Below are 10,897 nucleotides of genomic sequence, written 5' to 3'. Positions count from 1 at the left end.
GTGGCATGTTCCTGCAGCGGCGCGCTGACACAAGCCCCCTCAGCTCCCACCACCACACCGAGCCCTGCCGGGGGCCGTGGGGACGGATGTTGAGGGGTGCTTGTGGACTGATCTCCCTTTTAAAGGCTTTTGCTTTGCATCTGAAGTTAAGGAGGGTTTGAAAAGAGCAGGTATGTTTAACTAAAATTAAATAGTGAAGAGCAGGGTGTTTTTATAATGTCAGCAAAGTGGTAGGTGAAAATAAAAGGGATTGGTTTCTGATTAGAAAACTATAATCTAGATAAAAATCTCTTATCAGGATTACTTTATCTAATTTTATGTGCTGCAGTGCTCGTGAGGTGCCCCATGTGCTGACAAGCTAACGTGCCCTTGAAATGCAGGAAAGGGTAGGGCAGTTACCGCGAAGGGCTCCAGCTGGGTGGGGATCCCGAGCCGCGGGCACGGACATGCAGACTCCTTTGGGACTGGGTGCTCTGAGCTGAGGGTGCCCAAGAGTCCAGCCGTCAGTCCACCGGCACTATCTCTTGGTACTGCTAATGTGGTCTCTCACAGCCTGAATCCCAGAAGCAGGAGGCTGAAACAGGGGCTAATGAAGCCACCAGTGCTTCCTAAATGCACCTTTCCTTGGGCTGCTGAAGGTTGGTTAGTCCTTTAGTGCTGGAGTTGAAATGTCCACAGGCTCCTTTCATCCTGAGTGCAGTGCTGTGGCACTGGTTTAGCTGGTTTAGAAAAACTCATTCTTCTCTTCTGCCTTCCTTTTTTTCGTAAGTCCCCATTTTGCTGAGCAACCCTTTGCCAGCCCCCCTCACTGGCTGTGCTGCTGCTTTCAAAGCACCTTTGCTGCAAAGTGTGTCTCCCTGGTTGATCCCTTACAGCAAGAAGCGGTGGAGCTTCAGCAGAGGTAATCACAGTGCTGACATGAAGCTTGGGATGGTGAGCAAGGCAAAGATATGCTAAGCRTGGGGAGAAAGTGCTGCCTAATGGAGTGCTAGCTACAAATCAAGGGTGAAAAGAGTCCATTAGAGCAGAGCTGGGGAAAGGCTGATGATTACCTGTTGCTTCCTCTATCTGCATGTGGGAGGAGACGTGAGGGGTGCATCAAGCAACAGGACCAGAGCAAGTCTAGCCAGTGCTTAGACAGACATATGAATTACCTCCTGCCAACAGTGATTTGAGATCATCCTTTAGTGGGGATGTTTAATCTATGCTTGGAGGGACTGTCCAAAGCCAAAAATCAGCTTCAAAATGTCAAAATAAAGGCAAATCCCGAAGGTGTTTATTTGGGGTAAGGGATAGCATTCACCTTTGCTCCATGCAAAGCCTCAGAGAGGCACACTTTCAGGCTATTTTCTATCCCCTCTTTTGCAAGAATTAAAATAGTCTATGCTGAGCCCTGATTCACAATTAATTTYTCCAATCTAAATCGTCTTCTGACGAGCAGGGTTGAAAAGTATTCAATATCTCTTACTGTTAGGGCTCTTTCTACTACCTAGGGCAGGTGATACCTAACTAGCAGCTGTTTATGGGATATAAACACTCATTCAGCTTGGAACTGATTGAGGACAGCTTAAAATTAGACAAGTTTTTTGTTTCTGTAAGACTTCATTTACTTCCTTCCCCGCACCTCACTCAAAGTTCCCTGTGTAACTTTTCTGCACTATTTTCAGTCTTTCTTTCTCTTAGCTCCTTTTCTTTTATTCATTTCCTTCTCCCATTTCTTTTCTTTCCCATAATGTTTTTCATCTCCTCTGTATGCTTTCTCTTTTCTTTTGTGGCATTTTTCATCAAACTTACTTTTTTCTGTTCTTATCTTCCTTTTTTAACACAGCCCTTTTTCTCCCTAACAAATGTGTTCCTCTGCCTCAGACTCCTGCCCACTGAACAGCCATTGCCACGCTCAACTGCCCAAATGGCTTCAGGCATATTTGCTTTGTAGGTATTTTTAAGCTATTAATAGCGACTACCACACTGGTGAACCTGGGAGAGCAGGATGCCATCCAGAAGGGTTCCTGCTGCTTGAGCGCACAGCTCGGCTACCAACATGCCGAGTGGCAAAGAAAATCTCTGGAGGGGGAATGCTTGCTTGGGGCAGTTTGAAAACTGGGAGGACGCCTGCCCACTGCGTGGGTGGTATAAGCTTCTGGAGGCTTTTTTGGAAACTTTGGAGATTGCCGAGGCTGGACTTTCAGATGTCACCAGCAGCCTGTCATGCCTTCTGACAAAATTACTGATTAGAATTTGCAGTTTAATAATCATCTAATAATGACTACAAACAGGAAGACCAAAACTCTATGGCTGCCCCAAGAAAAAATAAGGGTTTCCCTCAGGTGCTGGGTGGACCAAAGTTGCTTCTTCAAGTCCTGTGATATTTTATGTGTGCTGTACAAGTGATCGTCCTGGGCTTATCTCCCGTCGGTATTTTTGTTAATGTGTTGTTAGCTGGAGTAGAAAACCCACTTACAGTTGTGAGTATCAGCTTGGAGAGGGGTAAAAGCATTTTGGAGGAAAGGATCAGAATTCAGCTCAATCTCATTGAACATGATRTGGTTTAGGTAAGCCCAGTGAAAAGATAAGAAAAGCTTTACCTTTGAGAGCAGAATCAAATGCAAAAATAGAATCAGCTGTCAGAAAAAAAGAACCAATGTGAAATCCTGAGTCACAAACTCTGAGCTTCTAGCTAGTGCTAGGCCATTCATCAATTAAAAATCACTCCAGGAACATAAAGGAAGCTGTGCACTGCAAACTCTCGTTACAGGCAGTGCAATCATTATTTTAAAAAAACTTAAAATTTATTTTAAAAATAGGGGCTGTGTAGTTAACAACCATCAAACTTGGGCACACTAGAAAATAAGAAGATTGCCTGTCTATCTGCACAGTTCTTTTAGCATAAAGAAGAGAGAGAGCTCATATGCCTGTTGTCTTTGGGGTTGACAGCACTGTTAGTGCAATGCTTTGCTAAAAAATCTGAAGATTCATGATTGCCAGTAGCAAATTCAGCATAAATGCAAAGGCASAATTCTTAATATTCATCTCTTCAGAACTTGATGCTTGATGAACACTTGATGGAGTGGTGAGTTTCATAGTTCTCCTGCTTTTTCAACAGTGCCTAACAGGGATGAGTGAGGTGGGAAGAAATCATAAGAAACATCGTGGAAAGAGGGTGATAATGCAGGAAATCCCTCCTCCGGCGAGGCTGCCTTTGTCCTTTCCCAGGGCACTGTGTGGTCTGGCCCAGGGCAGGGCTTGGGGAGAACCATCCTCACCATCAAAAGTTTCAGCCTGGCACAATGCCAGCTCCCTGTCAATCCCCCTTCACTGACAGACCCGCAAATGAGATCCCAGTCCATCAAGGGTTGTGTAGCGTGTTATGAGTGGACACAACTCGTTCCATGTCCACTCAGGGTTTTACAGGTCATTCTGGCTTCTGCTGTGCAGATCTGTCTCCTTGCTCATTTTCGTAGCCCTGACCCAAGCTCCTTCACCATCTCAGGTTTGTAACACAAGAGTTAGTGTGGTGTGGTGGAATGATGTGGAGCTGCTTTTGTCCACTAAGGGGGAATAAAAGAACGCTTGGAAATTACAATTGGCAGTGAACTAATAGGTCCAATAGACTTCTTCCTCTGATGCAGAACTGCTCCCAGCAGTATATTCCCAAGCACTTTTGTGCAGTTTAATTTTAAATAACTCTGTCAGTGTGGCTTCCACTACTTCCCCTGGGAGGCTTGGTTCATTAGGTCCGTTAGTACAATTAGGGATTCAACACAGCAGGCCACTAGAAAAACATGAGTCCAAAGGGTGTTTAGCTGACAGCTGATGTGGCTTCTCTGTTACTTGCAAATTCCACTGGGAAAATGGTGTGAGCAAAATATGAATGCCTGAAAATGTAGTGGATCTTGAAGGTCTGACAACGAGAAATAGCTGATAAACAGAGCTGCAAAGGGCCATGTTAGAGAGAAGCACAGCAGAGCTTCGTGGGGCTCGGCAGAAGGTGTGCTGAAGCTCAGATGCTTGGGGAGCAAAGGAGGGGGAGCCCCGAGGACTGAGCTGTCGCAGCCCTGCGGTGGGCATAGTTTGCGTGAGCTCCTTCCGTATGAACGCAGCAAGGAGAAGCGTGGCCTCGTGGAAACCCTCCCATCTTAGCAGCAGCTGCTAGGGTTGTGCTTCAGCTTTCAAACCAGAAAAGACTTTGATGCCAAGCCAAAAGGCCCCTGGGGAATGCTGTCACCCAGAACTGGTAAGTGTGCGTGACGAGGTGGCCGCGAAAGCCCTGCACCGCTGCCAGCTGGRGTGGCCAAGCAGGGGTGGTGATACATGCCTGCGAGCCGGGCTGCCCCCATCTGCACGCTGGACCGCCCCCCGCAGCGGCTAAGGGAGTGCCACCTCCACTACCGCATCGAGCGGGATGGAGGTGCACTGGTGGGGCTGCTGGGAGGAGGGGGGCCAAGGGTCTGTGCTGCTCATGTCCCCTCTATGTGCTTTTGATGGCTGGGAGTGAATTGGTGACTAGGGGGCCCTAGTGCCTACCTCTGGCAGAGTGAGACAGATTTTGTAGAAGACTATCACTGGCCAATGCTTTGTGCCTCTGCTGCAYGGCCCTCCTTAGGGGCCACTGCTTCATCCGCCTGCAGCTGGAGGTAGCGAGAGCTTAGCCCCTTGCTTGGTCAGCAATGCCTGCCATGGCAGCATGACATTGTCACCTGTGTCTGTGGGGCCAGCAGCACAACGTTGAGCTTGGAGCAAAATTAATGAACACTTGCAGGTTCAAGTCCTATGTAAACACTGTGCTTGGCTTAGGGAAGGCTCTGAGGTGGCAGAGATGCACCGAAGGAGTAAGTGGAAATAACCAGAGGAACAGGGGTATGGCCTGATGGAGCAAAGGTGTGATCTCCCTGTCACTAACGTGTGCCTGCGGGACCGGAGATGTCACATGCAGCTGTCTGCTGAAAACATGGAGATCTCTACCACAAGCTAGATCCTAACTGTGGCTGCCTTTGGAGAGCAAGATGCATGTGAGTGCTTTTCTTAGGGGAGAGGCTTCAGTCTTCGTTAAACATTAGTTCTCATTTTTCTTGCCTTGAGGGGAGCTGGTAACAGTTCGTAGAAGCTGTGGTGTAGCTGGAACCATGCTGCAAGCCAGAGATGAGTTATTACTCGCTGCCTGGACTTGGAAGAGGTGAGTTCTCCACATTGTCCTGCTGATAACCTTCTGCTGAATCTGAGGACAGTCAGCGCTCTGAGAGGAAATTTGCTTTTCAGGGAAAAATTGATGGCATATGCTAATACCATTACAGGAATGTTGTCTGCAGGAATGTTGTCTGGCTTTGGACAACTAGTTTTTGCTTGATAATGTGCAAAACAGTCATGATCCCCTTCTGGATTTGAATAGGAGATAATAGAAGAGGCTATTTCTTGATGTCAGTGGAAAATGAGCCTACTTATTCCAGACAGAATTTGGGCACTGAAAATCAAAATATCCATACGCCACATGGTATTATGCCACGCTCCCCATGTACTTCTCTAGTTAGTCCTTTATAATTCAATATGCACAAAGTAGGGGCAGGCTGTGCCATGTTTCYGGCATTTGTGCAAGGAGGAAATCCTATTAGGAATATAAAACTGCCTGAAGCTGATTGCTTCTTGCACACTTGCCACGATCAGCCRCTCCCGTGTTGCTGCGGCGAGGGAATGTGCTCGGTGTGCCAAAAGCGTTCTGGCAATGAGCACTCCTGTGGGGGCTCACAGCCGCTACTCAGGGTGGATTTTGCTGTAGCGGTTAAACAGGAGCCTTCCCCGGGAGACTGCCTCGCGCCCTGCCAGACACGAATGTCCCTGTGGGAGGAATGGCCAAGGGGGATGCACAGCTCCATCCCCGCTGCCACACTTTGGTGCATTAACCTGGATCTCAGAGGGTTTCCACCTGGGTTAATATGCAGGACCACGAGCTGTGGCTGCTGTTTGGTCGTCACCTCCCCAGGACTGTCAGTGCAGGGATGGGCCAGCTCCGAGGGGTGCAGTGATATCCCCGCGTGCCTGTGGGTCAGGGCTGCCGCGTGAGGGGCGAGGGGTACCCCAAAGTGGGGTTAGCGCTTCCTGACGAACTGCTGCTGCCCGGGCTGCGCCAGCTCTGCCGGGGCAAGGAGCAGCTCAGCAAGCCCCGCTCGCTACGTGGCGCTTGCCTCCGACGGATCCGCCCGGCTCGGAACCGGAACCGGAGGGAGCTACGCGAATGCTGAACGATCTCAGCACCGAGAGCACCGTCCTTCGCGCCCCCAGGCCCGCGCGCCTCGTGCCGGTGCGCAGGCCACTTCGCGGGCACCGCTGCTGCCGCTGCCTGGGGTGAGACCCCGCCACATCACGCTGCTTTTGGCACCGCCGCGAACGCTGGAGCCGTTTTATGGGCCTGTTTGTGCAGGCAAGGAGGCCGACCCGGGTTACTCAGCTGTCAGGCTTGGGTTCCTCCGGCGTGGAGCTCCTGGGTTTGCAGGGCTGCTGTCACCCCCAGCTCTTGCCAATGCGTGCTGGAAGTTGGCCCTACTGGCCAGGTGCTGGGGGCTACAAGTCAGATTATTAACAAAATGGAAATGACTATTGATCAATGGGATTTAGTTAGCTTTTTTGTTTAACTGCTGCTTTTAGCTAGCCAAAGCTGAGAACGTAGCCAAAAATGTATTTCAATCACAACTCTAGAGCAAGAGATGAAAAACGGTGGGTGCTGAAGCTAAATTTCTGACACCCAAAAGGGCAATGATTTTCAGAAACTGTCATGTGCCCACAGAGCCTTGAGCATCCAGAAAGTCTTAAAATCACAGCTCCCTCCAAAGCTCTCATCTATTTGTCCTGTGGCTAGTACATACATAAGAGGGCTGCACTGACTATTTGACAAGTTAAGTACTTACAAATCTGCCAGAGATTTGAGTACATTTCTCAGAAAAACTTTATTAAATTGAACAAATTCTTCCTTATACCATCTGACCCACCTTGCCCTTAATTAATTCAAATTGCTCTCACAGTCACCACACCACAGTGTATAAACCTGGCCGAACAGCCACCCTTTGCACTGCGTGAGCACGTCGTCRCATGGACGGTTTCCCAAACAGAGGATGGGAACAAGTCATAGCTGAAGAGCCATTAGTGAGAAAGTACTTCATTTAAAACAAGAAAAAAGAGCTGGTGAAGTTCCTGATTGCAGAGGTTTGCACTATAATTAAACTGCAAATGTTGAGAATTCCTAGTCACAAATATTTCTTAAAAGGACTCTTCTTAGGAAATAATTTAAAAAAGAAAAGTCCCACAACAATAACAACAACAACAACAAAAACCCCACAGCCTATTAACTGCATATTTATTTGTGTTTCATTTAGAGTTCAGAAGAGTGCAGTAAAAATTAATTCCTAAAAAATCTGTGAGATTGCTGCTGTTGGATTGCCTTCAGACAAGCTTGGCTGCAGGAGCCAAACAAACAAGGTGCCTTGAGAGCGCYGCGGATGCCTGAGCTTCCCGTTGCCATGGAAATGCACCTGGGAATGGTGAGAGTTGGATAATGGGCTCTAAAATCATCATGCTTTTTAGTGCTTTTAAAGCTGTTGGGGCTACATTAGGCAACTATAGTAGTAATGATGATAATGTCAGCGCTCGTGTGATACAGTTCTTGTTGGTTTTATTTTATAGTTGTGTTGTTTGGTATCCACATTTGTCTTTGAATTTTCTAGCCAAATGCCACCGCCACACTTGTACTGCACTTCTAACCACAGYGTTGCTGGGGAGGGCAGGGGGTGACACGACGCCCAAACCCAGCTATGCAGAGAGCATCACTAAAATAACAGGCTTGACTAAGAGGATTGTTTGCTGTAACTAACCAAGCACACGGACACATCTGACCGTCTCTTTTATCTCGGCTGTTCTGTTGCACAACCACTTTCCATTACTCTAGAAGTTTTTCCTTAATCTAGTGCCATTACAATATACAGTAAAGTTAAATATAATTATGTTCCACATTAACRTCTTTTTGTTTTGCTGTGTTCAGCAATGCCCTGCTTTGCCCTAGTTTCAGAGGGTTCTGGAAATGTTTGCCTGTAGCAACACAGTAGCATCTTAGTAATAAAACAATACTGGCAAGGAGAATTTTGGTATGCAGATAAACTCGACCATGAGAATTAACTGCACAAAAATTAAAGCACTTAGGTACAAATTTTGGCTGCAGTCAAAGGGTGAAATACAGGGCTGCAAACAAGTAAAATAAGAGCTAGAAGCCATCTTCTCAGCTCWTGGTTTTGTTGAAATATCTTCTAGACTTACATGGAGATTCCTGGGAAACGAAGTCTTCATATGCCAATCTTAACTTTGGGATATTTTAATAGGTTGCCGTTTAAATTTACCTTTATCAAACTAGCAGAAGAGCACTTTCAAACTCAGATCTTGATTTTACTCTAATCTCAGCTGTTGATCAATAGTATTTTACATCAGAAATGATCTTTTTATTACTGCAACACATTAAATTATGATCTTGAAATCCTATRAAACTTGAGTAATGTATAGCTTGACATAGAGCAAAATGATATGTGTGCTTTAATTTCTGGAAAAATCTGTTCCTCTGAGAGGATCTGCAAACATCTTACAATGAAATAATGCTGAGATTAACAAYGGATAGATACTTCCCCAGCTTCATTTTTGTACCCATTGAGAGCTCTCTTTTATCTGCTGATGAGCTGATTTGCGAGTAGATAAATGTTTTTTTTGAGGCTATTTACTTACAGCACATCCTTCATGAATCCTCTATAGAGTTAATGACCAAATTCTGTAATCATTTTTATCTATTTCCCCAAGTCTGACTTGTCTCCTTATAGTGCCTARCAGTATTATTCAGAATTATGCCCAAGTATCCACAAAGGGTTCATTTTATATTTATTTAAAAAGCTGTCCAAACTTTATCCTTTTTACTTAGAAGGAGCTCTTTTGCAGAGGTTGAATTTTTGTATTCAGAGAAGATCCTGGGAATGAAGGAAGTTATAGCTTTTGTAGTGAAAGCATGTAGCCAAATTCAGATTTTGTAGTCTTCCTCCAGGCCATGCTTGTAAGACACAGGATTGATTTAATTACGTTGTTTTTTTCAAGTAGGTTTTTACAGGAGCAGGATTGCACTGTTTTCCTTCACTGACTGCTTTTTCCATTCTTGGAGGCCAGGTAAAAGATCACTGATGGTTAACTAATTTCTGCAGAGGCTTCTTATACCGTTTTCCTATGKTTTTTTATGCACTTATTTTAGAGTCAAGATTGCAATTCCAAGGACTGAGCTAGCGCAGACGGTAGAATAGGGTTCAAGTTCTCCAAGCCACTATCAATCTAACAAAATCATTTTAGGTACTGTTTACAGGTACTGCCAAAATTATACATTTTTTGCTGTTCAAGAGAGACTTGGGACCAGAGTAGACAGGGTAAGAATGGTTTTCAGGGGTGAAAGTCGGTATTAGAGCTCTGGGAAGAGTCTTTCATAGCATTTGTATATGAAAGTCAGTAACAGAGCTCTAAGAAGTCTTTCATAACATTTGTCTATATTTGGAAGGATCTGAAACCTGCATTACCTGCTACATCCAGAAGTCCTAAATTAACTCCCAGTTCAGAGTCAGAATAAAATCAATATTAAATCTTCCACTGACTTCAAAGAAACAAAATTTTGGCATTTAAAGGAAAAACACTGTTAAGAACAATGGTGCAATATAAACACTTCTGATATAAATGCAGAATGTAAGTAACACTCTTCTACAGCATTTATTTAAATCCCCAGGCAATGGTGGAAAATAGGTCTCCAAATAATCTAAATAGTTTGGCACATTAAGCTTTCAGCCTTTACAAATATTGGTAGTGTTTCAAAGAATGCATTTTTAAGTGAGCAGTAAAAAGCAATTAGGCATGTAATTGTTGTTTTAGAGACTTAATTCATTTCCCACAGCAGTCAGTGGGAGTCTTTACATTTACTTCAATAGGGACTGACTTGGGACCTTACACATTTACAGCTCTATCTTTTGAAGAGAGGGAGGGGAAAAAGAAGGGAGGCAAATCTTTGCAAAATCAGAATTTTGTAAGTCYGCATAAAAATAATGAAATCCTAGACCTTTATAAAATATACTCACAGCACTTGAGATAGCAGAAATCTTTTATTAGGCAGAAAGCATCTACTARCCACAGCAGAAGGAGATTTCCCCCACCCCATATTATGCCTATTTTGTCACTTGACAGCCATGTAATTAAATTCAGGGGCCGTAAACTCTTCTGAACTTCTGAGAAAAGTTCACTCAATTTCCCTCTGCCAAATGTCATGAAACATAATTTTAATCCATTGTATACCTGTGGCTGACAAGTAGCACAAACTTTGTCTTTAAGGCAATGTATAAACCTTTAACTGGTTAAACTCTGCAGTGCTTGCATTAGATTCAGGCCAGACAGGAAAGATAAAGCCATTCAGGGCATTCACAATTAATTGAGAGACTCACAGATGGTGYATCAAAATCTATACTGCAGAGATCTAGGTCCAGGATTGTATATATTTAGCTTTCCCTTTGGTTGACCTGCAAACATATAATGAATGTGAAGATGCACTATGCAAAACCAAGAGTCCTGCACGAATCTTTAAATTTTGAAGTGGATTTGGTAAGTATACCTGAGTGGAAAATAATTTATGCTCCATACTAGATTGACTTAGTGTAATTTTATTGCTTTTTTCTTAAGGTGTAGCATCATCTAGTTTATAGCATTTTGTTTCCTGCAGAAATGAGACTGTAGCAGAGGCCTTTGTCATTGCCAAGACGAGGTTCGGTTCATCGCTTTAGGTGAAATCTAAATAGAATAGCAGAAGGTGAATTTAAATAAGCCCTTTGGAGGCCTGGTGGTGTAAACAACCCCC

Source organism: Rhea americana, unplaced genomic scaffold (genome assembly GCF_003343005.1).
Source record: "Rhea americana isolate MKP2758 unplaced genomic scaffold, rheAme1 scaffold_2, whole genome shotgun sequence".
NCBI classification, from domain to species: Eukaryota; Metazoa; Chordata; class Aves; order Rheiformes; family Rheidae; genus Rhea; species Rhea americana.
Note: the sequence above shows the minus strand (reverse complement) of the source record.